We start from the raw sequence: 25,548 nt of genomic DNA, 5'->3' as shown, positions 1-25,548 counted from the left end.
AACATTGTTTTTCTTGAGCCAATCACGACCGAGAATCATGTTTCGGTTGAGTCCCTTTGTCACATAAAGTTTGTGGTCTAAAGTTAATCCTGAAATCTTAAAGGAAATATTTACATACCCTATCGCAATTAAAGAATTGCCATTTGCTGCTTGTAGAGAGGGGACGTCATTATTAAACAACTTGGGGCGGGGAAATAGATTATCATACATTTTCTTACTAATTAGAGATACGGCTGCACCTGTATCTACCAAAGCTCTAAATTTATTTTTACCTACTTTTAATAAACAGCTACTGAGGTTGTTAGTAAAATTAATTTCATATGTAGGTCTTTGTTTAAAGTTCTTTCTTCGGGCTTCAACGAAGGAAGAACGTCTTAGTTTTCCTGCTTTTGTTTGTCAAAATAAGAGCGCGATTTGAAATTTTGAGACGATCCCCTATTTACTTAGTCGCTAGATTTACATGTTCGGCCTTGACGACTTGATGGTCTGCCCCGATTTTGCTGCGCTCTTTGATACATATGCGAGCCCCAACAATCGGCAAGCACATGACCTACTTTACCACAATTCCTACATTCCACAGGCGAACGGGGTTTCTGCTCTACATTATGGACGGGTTTGTTTTGACTGGGTCGTTTATTTATTTGAGGACTGGACCTGATTTGGGATTTATTTTGAGTACAAAATCGAGCCTGTTTGCATTTAAAACACCTACTATTACGCGCATGGTCAATTTCCATTGGTTCTACATGCCTTGTTTCCACTGAGGTAAGTTTATCTGCTCTATCCTTTAATAAGGGAAGAGTAGTATCAAAATTTGAAAGAGTTCGTCTGTTGTCATTACTCTGTACAATTTCTGTCATATTTGACCCTCTTATCGCTAGCCTCTGTCTCAGATTTTGTTCTCGCATTGCTATTTGAATTGCGGATTCTAAATCTTTAGGGTTTTCTCGCAAAATGTTCATTCTGAGGTAGTCGAATGTCAACCCGTCACAAAAGATATCTACTAGCTGTTGTTGTATCAAAGGATCTTTTAGTCTGTTATTACTGTAGGCGTCTTCCGCGATTTGCAATAGTCCCTCGGCGAACAACTGAACACTTTCATTTGAATTTTGTCGAGTCTTACGCATTACTGCTAACGCGTGTTGGGGATCTGTTATTTCTGCAAATCTATTTTTAAGGGATTCCTTAAGATCGTTCCAAGATGGGATTTCTTCAGACGCATTTGTTTCATCTAAATACCTTTTAATATAATCCCCCACTGAACCCTTACTCGTTATGTATGCAAGCATGGGGATCTCATGACCTTGTTTCCCAGACATAACACTGTACTTTTCAACTTCTTTTATCCACTGTTTAAATTTTTGAGCATCTCCCTCAAAAGGAGTTATCACAGAAGATAGGGGCACTGAGAGTGCGGCTGTTATAGCTTTAACTTGACCAATGAAAAAATCTTTATCATTATCCTGATCTGGGACTCGGTGTCGAGGTTCACGAGTTTCATACGGCCTAGCATCATGATATGTTTCAAAAGTATTTTGTTTAATCTGCTCTTTTTCTGAGGATTTTTGACCTGTTTCTTGCCCTTTATTTTCCTCGTTCTGACCCAACCCCGCGAATTGCTTTTCTAATTGCTCAAATTGATTTTTTAATTCTTTTTTATAAAACCCATCACCTGTCACCATATTGGTTGCTTAGACAAAGCTGTTTACTTCGAGATAGCTAAAAGAGACATATAGAAATGGTTCTTACCTTATTCTGTTTTGAACTTCGCTCAGTCCTGGTCACGGCACCAAGAAAGTTCATGTAAGCCTTCTGTCTTACGGATCCAATTGAGGGTCAGCTAAAACTTAGTGATGACATGTCCAGTATTTCTTTCTCAAGCGGTTTTATTAAGCGTGATCGTATAGTTATAATTACATCAGCTAATAGCAGCCCAAATCAGGAGTCTCAAAATCTCTATAAGCGGAATCTATCTCTCTCCTCAACATCATTTTACATGGGTATATATAACATTTTACATATGATGGACAGTTTTGACTAGTTCGGCCCATTTACGACGATCATGAGTGAACATTCAGTGTTCAAAATTAAGATTAATAGTTTATTCCTAAATAAAGTAACAAAACCGTCAAAACTGCCAATCAAAGAGTCTGGATGCAGGATGTGAGTCTCCGAGTCCTGGGTCTCGGAGTCCCCCACCTAGTATGAGGCATCACTTACTCATAATACGTTCATTCATACACGGCATAAAAGGTTACAAAGGTTAATATATAGAATACACAATACATGAGTCAATATAGAGTACTAGAGCTATTGTTGCAGACACAGAATCGCCAAATATGACACTTGTTTTTAAACTCTCAATTCGGATATTATTATGCCCGTATTATTCGCCTGGTTTTATAACATCATTTAGGAATACTACGCAGTGCTACAAGATTCACAGAGTTCATTCTATTAATTATCCTTCGCACCATTCAGTGCGCAGCAACTAGGTATACATAAATATCATAGTGACCATTATGTAATACTAGCAATTCAAGGTCATAGCATGGCTATCTGTTTACACTCTACTTTCAAATCATTTCCTCGTGTTTAAGAACTTTGAACTTAAAATCAAGCTCCTGTTTATTACACATTTAATTTGATATAAATATCAAGTTATATCTGAAGTTAGGACTCTGTTAGAATTTTCAATCCCTGCTAATCGCTTACTTATACAATTACAATGAACAGGTTTAAAGTAATTATTAACATCACTTCTGGCTAATTAGACTTTTATAAATGACATTAAAATTATTCATGTTAAGGATTACCTAAATGGGAATAGATAAAACGTTTTCATATCAATTAAAAAAATGTTTTTTTAATAAAAAGCTAAAATATAACTAGCATTAAAAGGTGGAAAATTATTTAGAGACTTATTTATAAGAAACCCTTCAAATTTACCTGGGACCTTATTCACAAAGCCTCCGTAAATTCCGTAGTCGCGCTGAGTTTACGGAAGGCTTGCGCAAACTTTACGGAAGGATTACGGTTGGTTTACGGCTTATTTACGAAGCTCCCGCAAACAAAGCAAAAGGACAATGTGCGGTATTATGCATTTTTTGCCCCCCAAATAAAAAGTTTTATAACAAGCTTTAAAAAGAAGATGGAAGAGAGTTAAAATCGTATTGAAAATAAGAGTGTAAAAGGTAATCACCACAGTGACGTCATGATATAGAAACAGCGTCATGAAGACTTATTTATATATAAGATATATGACCATACCGCACATAGTCCTTTACGGAAATTTTGCGGAGGTTTTGCGCACATGACGGCCACCTGCATTGAAAGATTGTGAAAAGCTTTCTAGTATTTTTTTTAAAATCTTAATTGCATGTATGTTGGGTTATAAATTAAAACATTCACGCTTGTGTGTGACCCATGAATAATAAAGTTGTGAAGGTATCGATACTAGAAATATAAAATGGTTAGTGCTTTTTTACATAAATTATATGGCAAATTTATGGAATATTTTGTCATATCTTTATGAATTATTACACGATTTGTTTTACGTAGGAAATAAACAGCAACTTAAAAAGTTCACCGTGATTAAGAAATAAGGTATCATTTTTTTATGTCTATCGGGATATAAATACGGGTTTGTCACGTGATCGAATCTCATAAAGCCCGAAGGGTTGGGATTAACGCGGAACATCACTACTTCCGTTAAAGTAATCCGGTCGGCAATTACTTGTTAAAGTTGAAAACACAGTGATTGAAGACGGCTTTGGCGAGAATTTCTGAAGACATGGTGTTTCTGACCGAAGAATTGCATGAAGCGTCATAGGATGGCATTTCTGTCGGGTTACCTTCGATTTCTTCTCGTGGAACAACAGAGAGAGATGCAGATGGAGCTCGTGTTGTGGCGATTGACATAGTGGATGAGCTGCACGAAAGGTTGGTGATTTTGCGATTGTTATGATTAGGGTTAGTAACATTTGACAAACATGAACTAACTGAGCGTTTTTGTTCATCTGACAGGTGACGATTGTATGTCTTAAGAGAAGCATCACAACGGTGGCCACTCATATACATTATCTGACATGACTCGAATCCCTGATCACTCATGGCTGTTATTGATGTTGCGCGCAAACAGTGAGGTGTGTAAGTGTTCATGCATATGGATGACTTGCAAATGTCGGACATGTAGCCACTGAATGATCTCTTTGCTAGAGGTTTTTATGTGTACCAGAGATCTGCACTAGGATTCTGCAGTGCATCTTTGAAACAAGAGTTGAACAAACTAAGAGCACTGTTGTCTGTCTTAGAGAGAAGCAGACGTAGCATTTTAACTGGACAGATCTCACTCTCAGGAACCTCATAGATTCTCTTTCTAGATGGAGCTTCTTCTGATCGAATACCCCCTGGAAGTTTTTCTGTTGTGTTTCGTTGCAAAGAGTTACATACTGGCGATTGTTCTCATCCTTTTGAAAACGAAACGAGTCTGTTCGCAGTTGATGGTGGAACTCTTATCCACGCGTAACAAGATGTATAGACAAGTGATACCACACACATTGTCGAAGAACAATTGGATTGTAAGAAGCGGCAATGAAGTAAGAAGAAATTCGTTCAAGGTCTTCAGGATGAATGACAGATTTGTGGTTGGTAGCCCTTGATGCACCAGTTTTTGTCATTTCTTTTAGCATTCCATCCAATGTATGGTTTGCTGATTTGAATTCATTGTCTCGAACAATATCCATGGACCTTCTAAGGTCTTGGAGGTACCGATTGATTGCAGAACGGATAGATTTCAAAGATTTTTTGTGGTAATTTTCAGCTTGTACATCCGTCAGTTCTTCTGATCTTTTGGAAGTTGATTTCGGTTTGGCTTCACAATAAACTCTCCTTAATTTTGTCGCGAGGACCTCTGGACTGACAGTTTTGAAATCAAGGACATCAGAAAAAGCCTCCAAGTGCCAATCTTTAAATTTTAAATGAATTAATTGTTATCATGTTTTAAATGTTGTTTAATTTTTACTGTTATTTATTTTGTTTGCATTTCTGAAATTGTTTGTCATTTGTTGGTTTTGTTTGTATTAACGTTGTTTGATTTGGTTTGATTTTTTATATCTGTTACTGTACGGTAGTACAATCAAAGAAAATGATATGCCTTTGTGCTGGTCAATGTTTTGTTATACAAGAATTAAATCTGTAGATTAGGGTTAGGGTTAGGGTTAAGGCATATTCACGAAATCATTTGCTGTATCAACTCGTCAATGTCACCGAATTGTCACGTGATCTTTGAAGGGCGGAGTTAAAGCTGGATTGATATATATTTATAGTGATTGTTGTTGAGGTTAAATCTCTTTACCAGCCATTTTACCTCACATTTAAACCCGAAACAAAAACTTGTTGTTGAACCCTGTATTGGGGTTAGGTTTTGAACTTATACTTCAGTAGAAGCTCTTTTAAGACGAAAAAAAATCATTTAATGTTCCGGTTTGCATTAAAATTTACAGATATCAATTATTGTAAATGACGAAATGAACTTTTCTTAAAACTCCCACAATAGATGTTAAGCTGTAATGTTTGAGGTTAAAGGTTAAGGTTAAAAGATGACCCTTAAAGGTCTTATTGAGTTTTCTAGGTATTAGTAAATTTGTGTTAAGTCAACACAACAGACATAACCGCGTTTCTAATTTTACTTCTGATTACCAGGAACCTAACATTAAGGGCCTACATATTGCAAATCAATTTCAAAAAGAGTCCCCCCTCTAACTAATGATAATCATTAAAAATCATTTCATGAACATTAACAACACTTATAAGCCTTCAAGTACAGCAACTCTCAATTTTACAAAAAATTTGACGGGTAATTTTTCTCCCCAAAACTGTCCCTTGCTACCGAAAGTTTCTTCGATTTCAACTGATTGTCTATGATTAAGATTACTGTAATATAAGGCAATATATTCCAAAAGATTTAGAAGGTTTCCTTGTTGATTAACCATACTGATAATTTAACGAGAAACGGAAAGTCATGGGATCCTTCATTGGGGTGGAACTTTTAAACAAAAGCATTTATCATTTAACTAATGCTGTTTATTTCTTTGTATTGATGTTATAAAAGACAAGTTAGGCCGCAAATATTAACACAAAAAGACTTAGTAGGTGTCCTATGTGATGAAATTGTACTGACATTTCAACGCGAAGCCGAAAACCATGGCTTTCCTCATGGAGGTTTAAATTCAAGTTAAAAGCACATTTCTTTTAAATTTTACTGATTATTTCTTTGTATTGATGTAAATAAAAATAAAAAAGGGTGCCAGGATAAATTCCAAAAGATTTTGAAGTTTTCCTTGGTGATTAGCCATACTGATAGTTTAATGAGAAACAAAAAATCATGGGTTCTCTCATTGGGGTGAAATTTTTAAATAAAGGCATTTATCATTTAACTAATGCTTTTTTTTTCTTTGTATTGATGTTATAAAAGATAAGTTAGGCTGCAAATATTAACACAAAAAGACTTAGTAGGTGTCCTATGTGATGAAATTGTACTGACATTTCAACACAAAGCCAAAAACCATGGGTTCCCTCATGGAGGTTTAAATTCAAGTTAAAAGCACATTTCTTTTAAATTTTACTGGTTATTTTCTTGTATTGATGTAATAAAAGATAATCAAAGTACTGAGAGTACTGAAAGACGGGATTTTGAAAGTTTGAATTTGTAATTGTCCTGGATTTCCTCGAATAAGCTTCCAAAATAAAAGAGTTTGAATTAGTTGTTACAATCTATGTTAATTCGGCTTTTTTGTAGTTGTCTGATACTTTGTCTAAATTTTACTCAATCCCGGCCCTCATTATTGTAGAAAATTGACACAATGTAATATATTATGTAAAATAAGACCCCAATGAAAATTTTTAAAAATTACTACTTACCAGGAAAATCAAACAACTATATCAAAGTAGATAATTTTGATCATTAGACTTATTCAATTTTGTGATCCAAGGGAAAATCAACAAGTCAGACGGTATCTGTAATAAAAGTTTAATGAAAACCCCGAAAACTCTAAAACTGCTGAATTAACAAAAAAAAGTGAACATTTGTATACCGATAACAAACACAGGCACCTAACATTAAGAATATTTTTTTTACAACAAGATTCCAAAAACTTTGATAAAGATAAAGATTTGTCAAGGTCGCCACTTTGATTTTTAAGACTTATCTGACACGATTTTCTTCATTTGCAATTCAAGCAAAATTAATAGGTAAAAATAAATCCGTTCGCCACTTACTACTTTTATATGTAAACTCCTGCATCACCTACACGAATTACGATACAACCGTTCCTTTCATTAAAAATCATACTCCGAAAATCAGAGACATAAATAGCAGAGATTGTCAACCTTAGATTCAGTTTAATCAACTAAAGAGCCAACGAATGAGAAGGCAAACTCAGGCATGTTTTTATTTTCTTTGTGCAAAATTCCTTTAGAGACGAACAGCAGTCATACCGCAAGTAGACTGAAAGCCAATGAAACACCTATTTAATTTGTAAAACATCTGTGTATAACCCGTCCCGATTTTAACTTCGGCTTGCGCATGAAGTTTGGTAGTATTAAGGTGAAAGATTGTTAAAATAAAACTCACAACTTTTCAAAAATGGCTCATTGCGTTTGGGAACTTAAATTTCGATTCCATCATCAACCTCTTATATTGATGAATGAGCTCGTACACCAAAAGAATCGTCAACGGCGCTGTGCATTCAGTTACGTAACTCATTCCACATTTGAACCCGAGTAAGAATATTTTGATCAATAACACTATTTGTTTATTTTCTAAACAGAATTTTGTTTATACACAGAGGACTTAAAAAGATTTAATGCGTGTTTTTATAATACATATTTACTGAAATGCATGAAAACTTTCAGCACTATTTTCTTACGCGTAGACTCAATTCATGTGTTCTATGCGTGCCTTGCGGTTTGAGACTTCGGCTGACACTTCCCCTTGTATTCATTTAATAACAGGTAATTTAGGGTGCAAATATTAACCAAAGGTGGTTTAGGGTTAGGGTTAGGGTTAGGTTTAGGCTAAGAGTAAGTGTTTCGAATTTAGGGTCCAAATATTAATCAAAGCAGGTTAAGGGTTAGTGTTATAGTTAGGGTAAGGTTTAGGTTTAGGTTTAGGGTAAATGTTTTGGTTAAATTGAAGTAGGGTAAAGGCAGGGTTAAGGTTAGGGTTAGGGTTAGGGTTGGGTTGGGTTAAGGGTTAGGGTTAGGGTTAGGGTATAGCCACTCTGACAAGATGCGTGTGCGGGAATGCGGGAATCCGCCTATTAACCCACGTGACTGTCAATCATTTCTTTCTATAAATATCTGATGATTTGGTTCTTTTATCATTCTTTTGATTGTGACTCTGTTGGATTATATGGATTTTTCACTCGTTAAAGGTAAAGGTAATTGCATCTTTTAATATCATTATTTAATAGCTCATTATCCTGCATTCAAATGTTAAGTAGCATTAGATACTTAATAGATACATAAATTTTATAAAAATGGTAGTTATTGCTGGTAGTAATTAATAGACTATTGAATTGATCTAAAGTTTACAATTAAATTTCAATTGTAGCAAGATATTCATCAAATGTAGTGAATGATTCATATTAATGAAACTTTTTGATATACTTAATTAAGATAATTACGTTAAGAACTTTGGCTCATTAAGCTTAAGGTCTAACATTGTTTTGCTCTGAGTTGGGTTAGGGTTAGGGTTAGGGGTTAGGGTTAGGGTTAGGGGGTTAGGGTTAGGGTTAGGGTTAGGGTAGGGTTAGGGTTAGGGTTAGGGTTAGGGAAGTGGGTCAAAAAACACACTTTTTGTAACTTAAAGGCACACCTTTTGTAACTTAAGCCAAAAAGGTGTGCTTTGTAACTTATGAATGTGTGCTTTTGTAACTTAAGAGTGTGCTTTGTAACTTCAGATATGTGCTTTGTAACTGGGAGTTTCGGGGTCTGCCGATTTTGGCATTTTTCATTTTGGGACGTTAGCGAATCTATAAATATCATCAAAAATGGTTTCTATCCCTCTGGGTCCCGTCGCAATATCTTCGATAGTCTCTGAGATAGCTAACCCCGGTAGCGACACTTTTGTAACTTAAGGACCATCACGGATCAGATATCCAGAGTCGGGGGGTGAAATTGTTGAACTGTTATATATCGTTAAAATAAACATTATATCGTTAAGTAATGAGGTTTTTCGCTTTGTCTGGACATCAAAATACTTAAATTTACATAAACGTATTCATGTTGATGTCTATTTTTGGAGATTTTCTTACCCAAACTAGTCACTTGATGTATTATATTATTTGATAGGGTGAAAATTTTTAACGAGTCGAGATCGACTTAAACTCGATTAAATTGTTACTCGATTAGTATTATCGCATTGCTCTGTCATGGAAATACTTGAATTAATGTCAAGATAGGCGTTTTTCTCTATATTTTTGGAGATGTTCAAACCTGATTGTTATGTATTATCTATGCAGCTCTGACTATTGGGGCCACTAGGCTATCTGCCCACTTTGCACCAGCTTTCTGTTCAATTATGCCTAGGGAGGGAATTGAACCCTCGTACATAGTCATAGAACTGCATACTACCTACAAACAAACAAGATTTATCTCTGTCTCTCTAAAAATTAGATTACATAATCACCAATACAGCTGATATGGTGTATTCGAGCACATTTCCTGTTATCAACCAGGAAAAGGAGTGGGTTCAATTCCCACTGTCAACAAAAAATGGTGATACATGCACAATCTTAAAGTTTTCTTTTGTCAAGCACAACACTTGTTCTTATAGCTATTTGTGACATTTTCTCTCAGAAGCACTTTGAATGTTTTAGAAGCAATTTGTCCTATCATTATGTATACAGTTCTGACTATGCGGGGCCACTAGGCTATCTGCCCGCTTTGCACCAGCTTGTTCCATTATGCCTAGGGAGGGAATCGAACCCTCGTACATAGTCATCGAACTGAACTACTTACAAAGATCTCTCTCTCTCTCTATCTCTCTCTTAATTAGATTACATGATCACCAATAAAGCTGATATGGTGTATTCGAGCACATTTCCTGTTACCCCCCCCCCCCCCCGAAAAGGAGTGGGTTTAATTCCCACTATCAACAGAAAAAAGGTGATACATGTACAATCTAATGGTTCACTTTTATCAAACAAAACACTTGTTCTTATAGCTATCTGTGTCATTTTCTCTAAGTAGCACTTTGAATGTTTTAGAAGCAATAAATATTCTATCGTTATGCATGCAGCTCTGACTATGCGGGGCCACTAGGCTATCTGCCCGCTTTGCACCAGCTTGTTCCATTATGCCTAGGGAGGGAATCAAACCCTCGTACATAGTCATTGAACGGTACCACTTACAAACAAAGATCTCTCTCTCTCTCTCTCTCTCTTTCTCTCTCTCTCTCTGAATTAGATATTGCAATCATCAATAAAGCTGATATGATGTATTTGAGCACATTTTATGTTATCAACCAGGAAAAGGAGTGGGTTTAATTCCTACTATCAACAGAAAAAAAGAATACATGTACAATCTACTGGTTAACTTTTATCAAGCACAACACTTCTTCTATTTGTGACATTTTCTCTAAGAAGCACTTTAAATGTTTTTGAATCAATTTATTCTATCATGATTATAATTATAGCTCTGACTATGCGGGGCCACTAGGCTATCTGCCCGCTTTGCACCAGCTTTCTGTTCCATAATGCCTAGGGAGGGAATCGAACCCTCGTGCATAGTCATGGAACTGTACTACCTAAAAACAAAAAATAAACGGTTTAAAGGTTATTTAGCTGATAATCCTTCAGCATATGGAGAAGACCATCTCAGTAGTGTACATGAACTTATAGCTAAATGCATTAAATTTCATCCTGTTTCTACAGGATTAAAAGATAAAAATACCAAAACAAAGTGATTAAGAATATAGATTTTTAAATGATAAATTCATATCAATGGCTTTCCTACAGGGGGTGTATGTTCAAAATAATACGATTATCCTATAAACTAATGGTCATTACTTCTTTGTATCAATGTAACTTAGGATAAATTAGGATATAAATACTGATCTATTAAGATTAAGGGGGTTTACTTAGTGGTTAACGATACTGATTTTTCAATGACAAAATGAAAATTATGGGTTTTCTGATGGGGGTTTGATTTCAAAATAAAGGGATTTTTCCTAAAGGTAAAGGTGTTTATTACTTTGTATTGATGGGATATAGGATAAATTAGGGAACAAATATTGATCCCAAAAGATTTAGGGAGTTTCTTATGTGAATAACTATACCAATTTTCAACAAGAAATTGAAAATTATGGATTGTTTTAGGGGGGTATAATTTCTTAATGAAAGAATTTTTCCTTAAACTAATGCTGATTATTTCTTTGTATTTATGTAGTCAAGAAGAAATGAGGGTGTAAGTCTTAATCCAAAACGTTTTTGGGGGTCTACTAAGCGTTTAACTATATCCATGTTTGAACGTTAAACTGAAGAATATGGGTTCTTTCCTAGGGATGTTATTTCTTAATTAAATGATTTTTCATTTAACTAATGCTGTTTAATTCTTGGTATTATTGTAATAAAGGATAAATGAGGGTTGAGGTAACAATTTTGAAACATTTATGGGGTCTCTCAAGTGTTTAAGTATTACCGTTTGTTAATGCTAAAATAGAAAAAATTGGTTCTTTCTTGGAGTTGATATTTCATAATGAAATGATTTTGGGGACCCTGTCTACCTTAAGAACAACAGGAGACAAAATAAGTTAGATAAAAAGTGGCTACCATATTATCGAATCATAGAGCAGAAAGGACCAGTTAGTTTCGTGGTGAGAGACCAATTGACTGGATTAACCACCAAATGCCATGCACGGCAATTAAGACTGGCAGATATTTCGCACTGGCCCCTTTCACAAACTACTGAAGATGGTGGAAGAACTCTAAGGAAGACTAACTATGTGGTACCACCAGAAGATGAATCGTCGTCAGAAAATGAAGACATGCAACCATAACCATTAGAAAGAGCTATACAGTCCAAACAATGGGAAAGAGAAGGGTCTTCAGACGAAGAGGATATACCCCTCGCAGAACTTCAAAGACGTATACGACCTAAGAAGATCATGGATGATCAGCAGTATAAACACGAGAACGATCAGACCGTAGATTCAGAATCGGATGAGACCCTTGAGTCAGAACAATGTGATGAAAATAGTGGTCAAGACTATGAAATACCCTTAGATTTCCCAAATGTACCCTTAGATGAAAATATGGAAATAGACGAAATAGCCCCTAAAGTAGGTATAGGCTTCAAACCAATCCCTAAACCGCGAAAACTAATCCCTAAGCCCCGTATGGGAAAATAGCAAACACAAGTTTGCTGTAGATTGTTTGGCTATTATGAAGGAATTAGCCAAAATAATAAATTAAATAAGTTATATTATTGTATCATGTAGATGTAAATAATCTTGAATAAGCTTAGCTTTGTATATATTGCCCGCTTTTAAAAAAATATGACAGGATGACCCCCTGTGACATAAAAACATGTATTGAGATACGCCGACTAGCAAACGTTGACTCAGCACCTCGGTTATTTGAAGGTATATAAAGGTTAAAGAGACTTAACATATACTCGAAATACATAAAGCAGCGAGTAAGTAAGGAAACTATACGACTAATTTGTGTAAGTGATTTAAGAATATTGGTAAAAAACAATCAGATTTTGCGATCGACATCTTGAGTATGGGACAAGGTTGCTCAGGTTTTTATGGTTTAATCTTAAGACCAAAGATATTAAAGTTTTCCCTATGAATTCACTTATGGCGGAATTGCCAGTAACTAATTTGTATCCCATGAAAATTCTCATCTTGGGTGAGAAGCCCCTGGTTTTATGTGTGTTTAACTTTGGCAGTAACAATAACGATAGGACTTTGTATTAGGAAACGCAAAACTATTAAAAAGTGGAATGGTATATGCTGTGGTGGTTGCTGGACAGGTTGTCGAAAAAAGGGTAGTGACGGAGATAAGAAAGGTTCTTCCAAAGACACTGTATTTTGTTGTGTGAATCCAGAGAAATTGGCCTTTAATGACATTATTGAACTTGAACCAATCCCGAAAGACACTAGGATCGAAGAGAAACCCCGACGAAGCGGAAGAATCGCAACTCGCAAATTGACCAGTAACACGGGGACAATTTCGACTAAACTGACACAACAATTACTTGGAGAGGGGAAAAATGAAGAATCTCCATGGACCAAATACTATAGACCGGACCCAGAGCTGGCACGTAAATACCTGGAAGAGAAGGCCGCGATGTCTACGCAACAGAGGAACGCAGGAGACGCTCCGCGAGAAGTCGCCTCGCCATCCGCGCCGACCCTCTATCCACGGGTGCCCGATGATGGATGAATAATTAAGCTGCAGCCATGAAGAAGTTGTGTATTCCTTATAAAGGAATTGTGAAATTTAGTGAAAATTAAAAATGTGAATTGTGTAAAATGTGTTAGAGTAGAAATGTGCGTTATCTTGTGCTAATATAAATCTCGTATTTGGTGATTCACTCTGGAGAACTTCAGGAAGAAACCGATGGACTCCGAACCTATGACGCTAACCTCGCCCCTAGAAAGGAAGAGAATTTTTTGTGAACTTACAAGTATGCACTGACTTTGTATATATGTGTGACATTAAGCTTAACTATACTTAGTATTACTTTGATGATGAATTACGATTATATTCAACTATGGTTATTTCATCTTGGTCATTATTGTCATACTTTATTCATTATTGTTTTCATGATTGTAATGCGATATAATCAAGCGATATGATTTTATGTACATGTATACATCCTGGTTATAGATTTGTTTTTGTAGATGTATGATGTTCCAAGCCGGAGGTGGAAACATGTCACTTGATACTATCTCTTAACATAGATGTTCTGACTGGTATGTCACTAGGAAGCTCGTCAGATCAAGGGTAGATCAAGGACGCTTTCCTATTCCGGGCGCCAGGCATGAGAAATCTCCCTTCGGGATATTTCTTTTGCTTGGGGGACGTATGTAAACAGATAGCCATGCTATGACCTTGAATTGCTAGTATTACATAATGGTCACTATGATATTTATGTATACCTAGTTGCTGCGCACTGAATGGTGCTAAGGATAATTAATAGAATGAACTCTGTGAATCTTGTAGCACTGCGTAGTATTCCTAAATGATGTTATAAAACCAGGCGAATAATACGGGCATAATAATATCCGAATTGAGAGTTTAAAAACAAGTGTCATATTTGGCGATTCTGTGTCTGCAACAATAGCTCTAGTACTCTATATTGACTAATGTATTGTGTATTCTATATATTAACCTTTGTAACTTTTTATGCCGTGTATGAATGAACGTATTATGAGTAAGTGATGCCTCATACTAGGTGGGGGACTCCGAGACCCAGGACTCGGAGACTCACATCCTGCATCCAGACTCTTTGATTGGCAGTTTTGACGGTTTTGTTACTTTATTTAGGAATAAACTATTAATCTTAATTTTGAACACTGAATGTTCACTCATGATCGTCGTAAATGGGCCGAACTAGTCAAAACTGTCCATCATATGTAAAATGTTATATATACCTATGTAAAATGATGTTGAGGAGAGAGATAGATTCCGCTTATAGAGATTTTGAGACTCCTGATTTGGGCTGCTATTAGCTGATGTAATTATAACTATACGATCACGCTAAATAAAACCGCTTGAGAAAGAAATACTGGACTTGTCATCACTAAGTTTGAGCTGACCCTCAATTGGATCCGTAAGACAGAAGGCTTACAAGAGCGAAATCACGAATTCATCTTCAGTGTTCGTTTATTAACTTGATTACCATGTATCAAAACAAGAAATGAATGTAATAAAAATCACAATAGCATTAAACACAATTGATTGATTAAACTAAGGTCCAACTATGCATGTGTTAGTGTCTTAAATAAAGATTATTCTGTTAATCTTTGATGTAGAATATAGATTGTCTTACATTTCTATGTATCCAATGTTTGTCAAAGTTCCGCTAACTTTGAGATTAAACGCCTTAGTAATCTTGAAATGTATAAAGAAAATACTTCAAGATCTGTCACGAGCATTAAGATAAAATGAATGTCTACTTTAACTCATAAGAACGGTATTATGGTTTGTAAAGGAAGATGCACATATGTTATGAGTTGTAGGTAGAAGCATGTTCCGTTAAAACTGCTATCCTTTTTTTAGGAATGGTTGTACTGGCATTGCTTTATCTTTAGCATTAGCATATGCATTACTTTTCTAAATTCTTTAAGAGATAATCTCAAATTTCTGTTTTTCATGATTACAATGTTAATGTTAAGTAGTACATAATCAACTTTGTGAATTTGTTATCTTTCTTATGAAAACTTGGGAAGTTTGCTTTTTTACGCAATTGGGGAAAATTAAAAAACGGGATTAAACGATGTATTTGGAGAATACACAGCAGATAATAAAAACCACTCAAATTTGCAATACACGTATTTTTCATTCAGAATTATTTATTCTGTGTGAGATAAGTCATATAAGTTAATTTTATAATTAATCAATCAGAGATGATATAACATTTAATAGTAGGTAAGAGCATGTATGTATAATCTTTACTTTGAACAATTTGGTGCCGGTAGTACATAAGTTTTCATATGCATGATTTGATTTGGTTTAAAAAATTGATTTTCAAATTTCGTATTTTGATTTTCAAACGAACCTTTTAAGCTTTAGGTCAAAATGGAGCCTGGTTTGAGATTTAAGTTCATGTCACATGTTTGTGATTAATGTTCTGTTAATAAAAACGTTCAAAGTATTGATTTTAAAACCCAAATCGGTAGACGTAAGCCTTAATCACTGATCTTTCAATAATATTGATCAGTACTATGTCTCGTTTCCAACCTTTTGCTTTTGATACTTTTATGTTCATCAATAATACAATGTCAAAAATTGCTTATGACAACAGAGTTTTTCATCAATTATTTTTAAGTTTGTCGAATTATATTTGTTAAATCAACTGGAGGGATTATTTGTTCTTTTTGATAGTTTTTCTGTTTAATTTTATTTAGAAACACCATGAGACATCAATTTTTAGATTAATTTGTCGCAAAGACAGATGAATACTCAATAGTGCGTAAATATTTACTTAAGCATTGATTGCTTGTTTTCGGATATTGTCGGTCCTATAACACACCAGGGCATGCAGACAAATTGAACACAGCGCGTTGGTGTGGTATGATAATTTGTCCAGATGGCCTAGAGTGTTAAAGGACCGACGATATCCAAAAAACAAGTAATCTTTTTAAAGTATTGATCGGCTTGTGATATCATTGGTCAGCGTTTTGTTAATGTATTGCGAAATAACAATACAATAAACGTGATAGATAGGATATAACGCACCGTTTGTTGATTTCCGAAATAGCAAAGTGAAAAACTTTACACCTAGTAGGATTAATGTACTTCCAAAATATATTCTTACGCAATGGCATGTAAAGTCATTTTGTTAGTGTATAAATGTTTTAATCGACAACGCATTTGAATAATGTTTTAAGTAATCCACATTAAATATTTACATGAAGTTGTCACTCCATAGTAAACAAGCATTCTGAGAGTATTGCATAAACAATACAGGTCCCCTACCGGTTTGTATTATTCTATGAAAGCTTCGCAGCATATATCTATTTCAAAACTATTATAAACGAGATGTTATGCTTTAATCAGAGATACAAGAAAAGAGGAAATTCAAACTACATTGGGACTATAAAAAATGTGTGTGTTTAGGGTAACACTGATGAAAAAATTAGGTTAGGTAGGTAGGGAATTTTTTTTTATCATATTTTTTCTGCATGAATCCTAGGAATGTTTGTTTGTGTCATATTTAAAAACGGATTTTAATAAAAATATTGTAAAATTCACAATCGGATAAAGACATCTAAAAATGGTAGGATCGGGGCATTGTTGTAGGTTAGGTCGGGTTACTCTAAACACACAACTTTTTTTAGGCCTAGTTGACATAGAAATTAAATAAAAATGGGTAAAATAACACCCTTTATTCTATCTCCTGTAATTTCGCCAAGTCCATTAAGTATTTGCTCGTAGAAATTTGTGAAACTATGCACTGTTATTCAGAATATCATTTCTTACCGTCTTCTGTACCCCGAATCAACAGACCAACCCGATAACGAATTCGATTGTAATAATAAAAAAAACCTGTCGATTAAATTTTCAACACAATGCTTGAAAATTTATTTTCTCGAAAATATGTCTACCAGATGCTACAAAAGTGTAAATTTGATCTGTAGCTTGACATTTTGAAGCTGTTCAACAAATTTCATATTATTTCTCCAACGCATGAAGAAAAAAAGTGTGGTAAACTGAAGTGGGACAGCCAGACGGACGAACGGATAGACGGACAGACGGACTAACGGCCGCAGAGGAAAGCTATAGTTCCTTCCGGTGAAACTGGTAGGGGACTAATAAAGTAGTGCAAGGTACAATGCTTGCGCAAATAGTAAAATTTGCTGGATTCCTTATATGGACACAACTGTGATCGACTGAAGCTGATCACAATCTGCATTCAATGATTATATAGTTCTATTGCACGCTCGGGATCGCCATCTTGTAGCAGCTAATTATATATGCATGTCAAAGGTCAATCGGGGATAAAGTTGTATACGTAACAAACAAAATGGATGCTTGTTCTATTCAAGAAGTTAAACACCCGGTTCTTTTCGATTGATATTTTGTGATTTGGATATTTTGTACATATATTTCTATACACAATGGATCCAGGTGATCAAAGGTGTTCTTTGGAAGACTTTTCTCATTGGAAAATCGAGGCGTTGCGTTCTTTTTTTAGCCAAAGAGGTTTGTCAATTGGCAGGGTATAAACAAGAACTTGTTGCACTCGCGTTTGCAGCAAACACACATTACATGTCAATACTACCTACAGCTGTAGAAATTGAAAAGTCTAAGTTAGAATGCTACAAGAATTTACTTAAAGTTGGTGATGTTATTTTGCCGGACCCATTCTTAATATTCGACAAATGGGAGGACGAAACAGAAGGAATGTCCCATTGGCTACCAGTGTTTATTACCGGTGTGACCACTTTTCTAATGAAATACGAATGCGAGGAGAAGGCTCAGCTGCATTTGAACCAATATAGGATCGGTAAAGCATATCAGTACTATACATCAGAGGGGCTGAAGGAGGTGTTTTATCATCCAGTAACTACTTCATCTCCCTACTGTTTCCTGCGTGCCAGATGTACTCCATCACAGAGTTTAAATGGAGTAACTCACAGTGCCTGGGTCTGTTTACAGAAAGCCATAGGACATGTTTTAAGTGCCTACTGCTCCTGCACCTCAGGGTTAGTAATAATTATATAATTTAAACCTTTTGTAGTCAAATTCTTTAAAGAGATCTTTATACTACAGTAATTATTTCAACTTGAAATTACTTGTATTTACACCTGACGTATAATTTACTCTCTTCTTATGTGGGTTCCATCATATCCGAGATATATGTACAATGTATATCATATATCGATATTATGAGACACCAGAACATATGAAAAAAACTGATATGTCTCAAAATATAGCTGTAGCATTCGTTTGAAACTTTTTGTAAAAACATATTTCAAACTTTATTAACAAAAAGAGTTTATAGCTGATTAAATGTAATAGTTGAAAGACTTAATATACTGAATTTTACTCTGATAATTTCAACATAATTCAGGTTGGGACAGCTTGCAACCATGTGGCAGGTCTACTTTTCTGCATTGAATCTGCAAACAATTTAGGCCTTACATCTTGCAACTCAGGCACATGCATATAAGTAAAACCATCTGAAAAGAAACTCCAGCCTGCCCAAATAAAGAGCATGAATTTCAAAAAGTCAAGACATGGTGAATCTGGTGTCTATGTATATATATGTGTGTGTGTGTGTGTGTGTGTGTGTGTGTGTGTGTGTGTGTGTGTGTGTGTGTGTGTGTGTGTGTGTGTGTGTGTGTGTGTGTGTGTGTGTTTGCGTGTGTGTGTGTGTGTGTGTGTGTGTGTGTGTGTGTGTGTGTGTGTGTGTGTGTGTGTGTGTGTGTGTGTGTGTGTGTGTGTGTGTGTGTGTATTCTATTATGCTACATATGGTTCATGAATTTTTCAAGTAAAGTTATTGTATGACTGTCATGTTTTACATATTTATATTTAGTGACCAGACCACTTGTTGGAAAGAGTAAGGCTGACTATGATGTAATGCCTGAAGCAAACAATGACACTGAGGCCCAGAAAACTCTGAATTTTTAGTTTAGCCTTTCTGAAGGATGCTATTCCAAATGCTTGTGTATTCAAAGGTATATTAAATTAGGAATTTTATTACATGTATAATTATTTTATATTTCTTGATTCTTAATCTAACAAATAGAGGGCAACTGGAACTTGAATGATTTTAGATTAGATAAAAAAGTCTAAAGAAATAAAAAAAGATATTTGTACTAGAATAAACTTCTGTTATTTATCACTAATTTAATATTTGGTTCTTGGGTCTTCTGTTGGTTAATATTTTTCTTTTTATGATAAGAATGCACACTACTGATGACCAGGATACAACACAGTTACCTGTACCTGTGAATCAGAAAGAAACAGCTGATGTTATGGTTTTTGATGTTTCAAACTATTATATTGACAATATGGTAAAAAAACAATGTAGAACATGTCACAGAGACTGAGGTTCAAGCCATTAACAACCTCACCATGGGCCATTCATCCAACCACCATTGGACAGAAATGGGGAAAGGACGAATTTCGGCATCAAATTTCTATGCTGTCCATACAAAGTGGAAAGTTATAACAGAAACGCTACACACTGTGACATAAAGCCTTTGCTTTCTAGTAAAATGGGATTTAAAAATGTTAATCCGAATAAGATGTCTTTATAGTATGGACGAGAAATGGAACTTATTGCTAAAATTGAGTTTATGAAAATGTACAGAAAAAAACACAAAGATGTATCATTTGATGAATGTGGTATATTTTTAGATGTTGATCACCCCTATTTAGCAGCTTCCTCTGATTTATTGGTATCATGTTCTTGCTGTGGTGAGGGTTTAGTAGAATTTAAATGTCCTCTCATTCCAAAATGTTCTACATGTTTTTCTTTTTGCAAGTGTAATTTGCCAAGTTGTTTACAAAACACTGAATCACTTACATTGAAACACGGGGCATATTATGGTCAAATTCAGGGCCAGATTGAACTTACAAAGCAAAAATGGTGTATACTGTACATATATACATGCAATGGACCATTTTATGAAAATATTGTATTTGACCAGCATTTTTATTCAGAAATGTCATCCAACCTTGAATTTTTCTATCATTCATTTGTTTTACCAGAGATTCATTCTAGGTCTTTGCAACATCTTTTGACCCAAGAAAGTTTAAATGTTCATACACCGGAGCCAATGGAAATTGACAACAAGGTACATGTTGAAGGGGAGACATATTTTTGTCCTGAATGTAATATGGTTGTTATGAATGAAGTGACCAAGCTTATAGAGCGTAGCATATATTGTGATGTGTGCAAACTTTGGTATCATTTTCATTGTGTTGGAATAACTGACAAATATGTCAGAAGTTTGACATCATGGCATCGTAAAAAATGCATTCAATCTTCTTCTTCTTAAGCTTCTCTCAATAAATGATCTGAAGCAAATAGAAATTGTTGTAAAATGGTATACCCCGTACTTGTATATGTACATGTACATTTTATGTACAGTATATCATATATATTCTAATTGTTACCATTGATGTTCATAGTATGTTCATTGTATGTACTATTTTTCATTGCATGACTTGGAAAATAATAAATTGTTTACATTTTCTTTTCATTTTATTTCATATAATTTAATTTACATTCTCTTCGAATATTAAATGCATTTCATAACATGTTATAACAAAATGCCAAAAGGAAATATACTGAAGATTTATTAGTACCAGACAATATAGGGATAGACTACTCGGGCAAAAGCTATTGCAAGTTTTCTCAGTTCTTTGGAAGAGGTGGATACATGTCACACACCCTACTAACTATTCTTACAATATCATCAAGGTCTTGGCACAATGTAAGGGGAATTTCAAACTTCAATATGCGAAAGTACTTCATAGCCTGCTCTACAAAAATCCTTCTATTAGCTATTTCTTTTGCTCTCCTAACATCATTAGCTGGCATTTGACTGACGCCATGTTTGCCTGGGGGAGTCAATAGAGTAGCATGAAGAAGGATGAAATCTTGCAATAGATTACTAAAACCTTTGTCGGCCATAATACAATCAAAAGGCTCTATAAGATCCATTAACCCAGAGTGAAGTGTGATATGCTTATCACTGGTCCTTCCACCCCAGCATTCTGAAACAAAGTTTATCATACCTGATGGGTTTATGCTTAATAAAAATTTTGCAGTGTGATGATGTTTGTAATCGCTCCAACACTGGTTTTGGTACACTAAATGTTTGGGGTTTTCTATAAATACCTTCGAACAATCAATAATGAGCTTTACTTGTGAGTATTTGGTAGTTCTGAAAGAAGGGGTAAGTTTTGTCTGACTACATCTTTTTGAGCATTGAAAACTAAACAGCTCAGATACCTTTTCAACAATTTCACCCATGTCGTGAAAATTCTTGACACATATGATAGAGATATCTTAAATCTGTCAGCAAGATCCTCATCTAAAAGACCAAGTCTGATTTCATGAATGTAAAAAGCATTTCCTCCTTTTGATTTAATTTTCTACAAGCACTATTTTTCTGGAAATTTTTTTATGCTTAGGAGTAGTGCAATTATAGGATGGGCCCTTCAAATATCTAACATTTTTAAGAGATGGTTGTATTGCATTGCATTGTAGACTGCATTAAAAGCAGAGTTGGTAGGGATTCATGTATAGAATTTTACTTTCCTATCATTGACCAACAAACTCATCATGTCACGCGATTTGAGCTGATTTTGAACATTGACTGAATTTTTCTTTTTAAGATCATTTAACTCTAAAGTGAGACATCTTATTTGATCTTTAAACTTCTTTATCTCTTCTTCCTTGCACAAACATGTATCACAATATTCCAAATAATCATGGTCATTCAAATGACTTTTAACATTGTTTGTCACATCAGAATCACTGTAACAGTCATTAGATGTCGATTTCCTTTTCTTAGTAGGAATTTCTAAACATCTGTCCTTTGGTGGCTGCCTCCCAACAACAACTCTGTCAATGTGTCCCATATGTAGTGTTGGGTAAGGATTCTTTGGGGTAAGTCCAAGATCCACAAAATGATAAGAACATATTCTGGAATCGTTATTTGGAAGCCAAAGTTCTCCACTTTGATTTTGGTGGTTTATGTTTCTAATCCAGATATTTCGGGCATATTTGTCTCGGGATTCTTTGGGAAATGTTAATAATTTGAAGGGAGGATCACATGTACATCTCCCAGTACCAAAATTACAGAAAGTATTACACATAATTGTGATCCCCATTCTTTTAATATTTGTCACCATTGTAGCAACCATTGACACAACAATGTCTTCCCGGCATATTTGTCAACAAATTTTCACAAACAACAAACTGTTCAAAGAAAACTTCCACACAAAAAAAGAATAGAAAACTGAAAACTGTTATAATGGGTTTCTTACCACCATAAGCTCTAATACTCTACAAACAAATGAGAATCAGTAATAACGGTCTAAATTCTTACCTTGATTTATATACTGTATTTAAAAGAACTGGGGTAATCTTTGATATTTTTTGTTAATTACGCCCCCTCCTTTTCACAGAAAAGAAAGGCTGGCATTTCTGATTATAATCATAATTTTAATTGCGATAATTTTTTTTATATATTATTATATATTTTAAAAGATACATTGACAACTTAATCCAGTATAAAAGCGTTTCGTGTGAGCTGTTAAAAAATACGTTGTTGATCTCGGATTATGTAATCAGATGGATACGGTATTTTATCAGCAGCATGATAAAGATTTAAATTAAGAATATTCTTGAATGAAACTCAAGTAGATTTTGTTATGATCGTAATCTGCATACTTAAAACTTACCAATACGATATATTCAAACATAAGTATACCGTTGACATCGATTTATTGAGTATTTCTTATTATACTTCTTGATAAGCCTAACGTATTTTCCACTGTTTACTAGAGCGGGAGAACCCGGATGTAAAATTTATCCCCGATTGACCTTTGACACAACGTGACGTCGGAGAGTGCAATAGGACTATTTATATTCATTTTATCTAGACTAGACTTTGACCCATGCGTGCACGGGTTGACATTGCATACGATATCGGATATTCACGAAATAGATACATCGACATACCGGACAGGCCTTTACCACAGTTAAAATGCTTCCCATATACCCGTAATGTAGCAGAAAATTGCAGAATCGTTCCTAAACGATCTTGGAGAAAATTAAAAGTTCCGTAAAAAAAAACCAGTCAAATTATTCATAACAAACCATTCTGAGACTTGTGATACCTTTCAATGGCTTTCAGAAAAGAATTAATTGATATTATTGAGGAATTCAACACTTATTCACCAAAGTTTTTTACTCGCTTCGAATTTAGTATGTTTTCTATGATGAACAGAATAATTATATAAACAAATTTCCAATGAAAACATAACCCTATTTGCGTTATCGTTTCTGAGTTTATCCAAATAAGATATGTGGAAACATAAACTAAAGAGCCTTCCATGATTTAGCGTGAATGTAATCCGCATGTGCAAGATGGTAAAATCCCAAAACCAGATGATCTCTGGAATTTTTTGAGGATTTTTCGTTAAATATTAATTAGCGAAGCTTGATTGAGAAAAAAAAAAAGAAATCGGCTATCTTCAAGTACCAAAGATGTTTAAAATATATAAAACAAAAAAAAGTACTCTTCTGATTTATCGGTATTAAAGCCCATAAATTCGAGTCTATTATTTTGATATAGTAGAATAGATGAAATTTGTGCGTATCATCGCTTTAAAGCCATTATACACTTTTTTGTCAGGGATAAGAAACAAAGATGGAACAGTCATAAACATGTTATTTAATTCTGCGGCTAAAAATATTGTGCCAGAAACTTTGTCACGAAAACTTTTATATTCAAAGGATGTTATTTTGACGATTTTTTACTTATCAAATTATCTGTGAATGTTTGAACGTTTCATTAAATCTTACAATAATAAATCTATTCAAAATGCGTGATGACGCTTATTTTTGCGCATACATGTATGTCGTATTCAGGTTTGGCATGTTAATGAAAATTAAACATCTCAGATTTCCACTGTTATCATTGAAGGAAATATACACGGTATGTAAATATATAGTTTTTAATTCATTTAGTTTTTAGCTTGCCTGAGCTTGTTTAAATAAACAGTCAAAGATTTTTGGAAAATTCTAGAATTTCAAAAAATATTTTCAAAATCTTTTACCAGAGAAGGTAAAACTTGTATGTAAGTATCATCAAGTAACGTAGATTAAAGTTTGTTCAAATCATAATCTTTGGGGGTTGGATGCGACAACGACAAGGAGTTGAATTTTTAGAAAGGACTATATAGTAAAAAGTATTTTAAAATGTTCTTTAAAAAAATATACGGCTATAAAAGCTGAAACGTGTGTAATAGAAACATCAGGTAGTTTAAATTTAAATTTGTTCAAATTATAATCTTTTAGGGTAGGGGTGGGTCACAATGGGGATACAATTGAACAGAGGAATATATATATAAAAAAATTAAAAACCTTTTTAAAAACCATTTTTCTATAAAAGCAATATCTGGTATAATAACATTATAAGTTGGTGTTTTTATTCCAAGTTGGATCGAAACATAATACCTATGGTTAGGTAGCGCCACAGTGAGGGGTCCATTTTGCCTACAAATATATAGAAACCTGTCTTAATCTATCTCTTTCTCAAAACCCAGTTGGCCAGATAATTTTTGGTTGTTTATTATACCCGCACTTTCTAAAGAAAGTTCGGGTATATTGTTGTTACCCTGTTCCGTCCGTCCTTCCTTCCGTCTGTTACGTTCTCAATGCAAACTGCTCTTACATCTTTTAAACCAGCAAACTAAACTCTTGGAGATTCATTGGGGGTGTCATGTTGTTTTGTGAAAAGGTTTCAAAAAATCTCTGGTAGTCCTGGGGTCAAATAATTGGTAAAAACGACATTTTTTCACAAAGAACCTTCTTCCTTGAACTCCTCCTACATTTTCAACAATGACAAATCTTCTCTAGGAATATGTTTTGGGGTATCCTATTGTAACGTTTTTGAGTTCGTTTTAATTCGGCTGCTCTACTTGAGCTATGATAAATATAATCAATTTTCTCAATCACAAATTTAAATCAACAATATGTACACAATCCCTTTCTTCTCTCTGGAGCGCGCGCGCCTTTCTATTGCGCTCTTATGTATTACCGCACTATAAAAGCGCGCA

General features: G+C 34.6%; 1 pseudogene; it reads left to right on the top strand.

Moving 5' to 3' along the window:
• Positions 1 to 18,143: 18,143 nt before the first annotated feature.
• On the top strand, positions 18,144 to 19,717 carry LOC128169632 (uncharacterized; annotated as a pseudogene).
• The last annotated feature ends 5,831 nt before the right edge of the window (positions 19,718 to 25,548 follow it).

The sequence above is a fragment of the Crassostrea angulata genome, unplaced genomic scaffold (genome assembly GCF_025612915.1).
Source record: "Crassostrea angulata isolate pt1a10 unplaced genomic scaffold, ASM2561291v2 HiC_scaffold_163, whole genome shotgun sequence".
In the NCBI taxonomy this organism is placed as follows: Eukaryota; Metazoa; Mollusca; class Bivalvia; order Ostreida; family Ostreidae; genus Magallana; species Magallana angulata.
The sequence above is the reverse complement of the archived record's forward strand: the minus strand, read 5'-3'. Positions and strand labels throughout refer to the sequence as shown.